The sequence below is a fragment of the Nannospalax galili genome, unplaced genomic scaffold (assembly GCF_000622305.1).
Source record: "Nannospalax galili isolate Female #2095 unplaced genomic scaffold, S.galili_v1.0 scaffold936, whole genome shotgun sequence".
In the NCBI taxonomy this organism is placed as follows: Eukaryota; Metazoa; Chordata; class Mammalia; order Rodentia; family Spalacidae; genus Nannospalax; species Nannospalax galili.
In genome coordinates this window covers 1,847,474-1,851,560 of record NW_008337142.1, presented here as the reverse complement: position 1 = coordinate 1,851,560, position 4,087 = coordinate 1,847,474, and positions in this window count along the sequence as shown.

Below are 4,087 nucleotides of genomic sequence, written 5' to 3'. Positions count from 1 at the left end.
GGATGCGAATTTAGGTACTTGGTGTCCTAGTAAATTAAAGTGAATATCATATAGATTATTTCACATCTAAAACAATCTTTGTAAATACATTTTTCACTTATTTGTTCCTCAGGCTGTAGACCAGAGGGTTCAGCATGGGGATGACCATGATGTAAAACACAGAGGCAATTTTTTCAGTGTCCATTGAGTGACTGGAAGTTGGTTGTAAATACATGAAGGTAAGAGTCCCATAGAAAATGGATCAGCTCATGATGATGACAAACACCTTTAATCAAAGCAGTAGAGAGGCAGAAGCAGGCAGATCCTCCTGAGATCCAGGCCAGCCTGGTCTATGTATTGAATACAGGGAAACACCGTCTCAAATCAAGAATAAGCAAACAAACAAAAAGGATGAAATTTTACTTTCCCAAAGAAAAAAACAAAAGGAATGTATTGGAAACAAAATGCCAAGAAAGCTTAATTACTGTATTAACAATTATATCCTTCAGAAAATAATTTTATCCAGTGTATATATTCCCCTATGAAAATAGAATATTTTCAACTATGGGTTTTGATCTTGAAAGACAATGATCTATTTCCCTGTGTTTTTACAGTGCTGTATTTTATCTCTGCAAAATGAAAACATGAACATATTTGTTGTAGAAAATGATTTAAGCTGGAATATAAATTTTTATTAAATGCCATATGTTAATCATATATAGGCTTAAAATATTAAAGAAACACTGTAAACTTCATTCACCAGTATATCATATTTCATTCTTACATTAGAACTCAAATGAGTATGGAAAGAAAAACTATCTTTACAATTTATATTTTAATTCATTTATTCAAACAGGTCATAATTTTTCTTTTTTGTGTTATTTGAGACAGAGTCTCTCTGTAGACCCAGATTTCCTGGAACTTGCCATGTAGAACAGGCTAGCCTCAGTCTCCTCTGCCTTGCAACTGGTAAAGGAGTGCAGTACCATACCTGCCTGTTAGATCATGATTCTTAAACACTGGCTTATCAGGGTTATCCCATAATAAAACCCATAGGATATGGCTAAAGCTATTGAAATTTGTCATGGAATGGGCTTGTATGATTCTGGATTCTGAGAAGAGTTATGACATGTTATCTTAAACTTGCAAACCAGGAAAGCTGGTGATTTTCATCTGTTTTTAAAAACACATTGTTAGTGATGGTTGCTTGGTATGATGGATTAGGTGTGACTAGTACAAATCTCATGGAGACCGAAATCCAGAGATCTAATGACTGTGATAAACAAAAGTGAAAAAAAAAAACAGAGAAGCTTCCATTGCAAAGAGAGAGTCTGCCCCTTACACAACATTTTTTTTTTTATTTCTTCAAAGCTCAATAATTTGAGGATATCTGCTCTCACTGAAGTGGAAGAAAGTTCTTAGTAATTAAAAATAGCAGTCTACATTTCTAGTCTACATGCATGCATACACACACACACACAGATACACAGATACAATACACAACCTTTCATTAGCCATCTGTGGTGTTCTTTAATTAACACATAAGTCAAAACCAAAATAACCCTCTAACATTTCATTTTGTCTAATTTGCCACATTCATTTGTGTCTTTACTCATTCTTCTTAGTCAAGGGTGTCTTCATACATGTTTCACATGGTTTTGCATTGAGAAGTTCATCAGTTGCATTAACCAGTTTCTGATTGCTGGGGCAAGGTGCCTGACCAAAATCAACTCAAGAAAGAAGGGGTTTATTTTGGTTTGTGGCTTAAGAAGGCACAGAGCCCATCACTGTGGGGAAGCAGTGGTGACAGGAATTGTAGGTGGCCGGAATATGAGGCAGCTAGTGACACGGCATCTGTCCTCAGGTGTGACGGCTTCCTTTCTAATCCATGCAGGACCTCAGCTCAAGGGGAGGTGCTGCTCACATTGGGAATAGGTATTCCCTCTTAGTTAAAACATTCTAGAAACACACTTATAGATATAAGAGCTGCACTCATGGTGATCCTAAATTCAGTCATATTGATACTGAAGATTAACCATTATGCTATGTCATAGGAAAATGCAAGAAAAATGAAAGTATCAATATTAATAATCAGAATTTTGACAAAACAGACTCCAAAATATCAAAAACATTCTCATTCATATATTTTTTTCTTCTAAATATGTTCTTTTTTCTGAAAAAAATATCCTGTTGAAGAGGTAAAACTAAGAGCTCAGGAACTTGAAAGAGTTTTAGTTTTAAAAAATTGTTTATTTATTATTTTTATTTTATGTGTATTCATGTATTGCCTTCACGTAGGTAAGTGCACCCATGTTGTGTAATGCCCACAGATGTCAGAAGAGGCTGTTGGATCCCCTGGGACTGGAGTTAACAGACAGTTGTTAGCTGCCATGTGTGTGCTTGATTCAAGCCTGTGTCTTCTGCAAGAACAACCGGTGTTCTTAAACGCTGAGCCATTTCTTCAGCCCCCAAAGAGTTCTAGTTTTAATTAAAAGTCAATGCATGGAAATAATCTAATAAGCATGTATATGGATATTGTTCACCCACAAAGTTGAGGTCATGAACATGAAACTTATTTTTCCTTCAGAACATCTTGGTGAATGCATTCTTGATCTCTTTGTTCCTCAGGATGTAGACTAGAGGGTTCAGCACGGGGATGAGCATGGTGTAGAACACAGATGCCATCTTGTCAGTGCCCATGGAGTGACTTGTGGGGAGCCATAGGCCCCCAACTCAGAAATAACAACCATTGTCTGTGAAATTAACTGCTGACAGGTTCAACTTCTGACCTAGCCTAAACTGCAACTAAAGGGTTTCTGCAACCAGATGGCTTTGTGAAAAACATGTTTTCCTGCCCTGGCTAGTTGCAATGCCTGGGAAACTTCCTTATCTTACAAGACCATGGGGTCTTGTGGTATAACTGTGGGTTTCTCATTGTAACTTGTAATCTAACTTTAGAATTTACTACTGCTGCAATTGTCTTGTGACAAATGTGCTGTCTCAATGGAATTTACCCACCCGGCTTCTTCCCCTTTTGCTTCCCTTTAAAAGCTTTGTGCAGATATTCAATAAATGAGACTTGATCAGAAGATTGTCTTGTCTCCATTCTCTGTGTCTCTTGCCCTATTCAATCCCCACTCCTCACTCCAGGTACCCCGTAGCAGATCCCGTGGGACGGGACAGTGACTGGAGCTGGACTGCAAATATATGAAGATGATGGTCCTGTAGAAAATGGGGACTTCAGGGAAGTGGGAGGCACAAGTAGACATACCCTTCTGATGGAGTCTTTTGGTTCTTTCGAGTATACAAGTATGTCTGCAAATTGGGATGGTTGGAGTGCTTCCTCTCCAGACCTAGAGAGGCATTTTTAAACTGACTTGAACATTCCACAATTAGAATTTCATTGTAATGAGGTTTAAATCATTGCACATGCCTCATTAATATTCTAATTTTTATTTATTCATTAAAATAAATTTAACGTCATAATGAAATAACCAACTTGGTCTCCACAGGCAAGGTAATCATTTCCTTTCTAAGAAGGTGGGATGAGGAGCTTCAGATATTCTCAGAGGGGTCTCTCCAGAGCTCTCTAAGTGTCTATAATTCCCTCCAGATCTCCATGTATCACCCTCTGAAATCCCAGTGTGTCACGCTGGGAGACAGTGCAGAACAGGCTCCACTGACTTTTATTTTCTAAATGACAGTCATTGTTAAGACATGCAAGCCTTCTTCTTTCTAAGAAGGAGGGATGAGGAGATTCAGATATTCTCACAGGGGCCTCTCCAGAGCTCTCTGAGTGTCTATATTTTCCTCCAGATCTCCATGTATCACCCTCTGAAATCCCAGTGTGCCACACTGGAAGACAGTGCAGAAGAGGCTCCATTGACATCATTTATTTTCTAAATGACAGTCATTGTTAAGACATGCAAGCCTCCTTATCAACCTGAAGATTTTCCACTAGCCTTCAACCAATGTGAGAGAAAGCACTCAGAGATAAAAAAAATTCTCTGGCTCCTAGACTGCACTACTATCCTCAGGCCTCTTGGGGTAAGTATATAGCGCAGCTCTCCGCACCGGGACTCCCTAAGCCTCATTCACCCTTCCATCC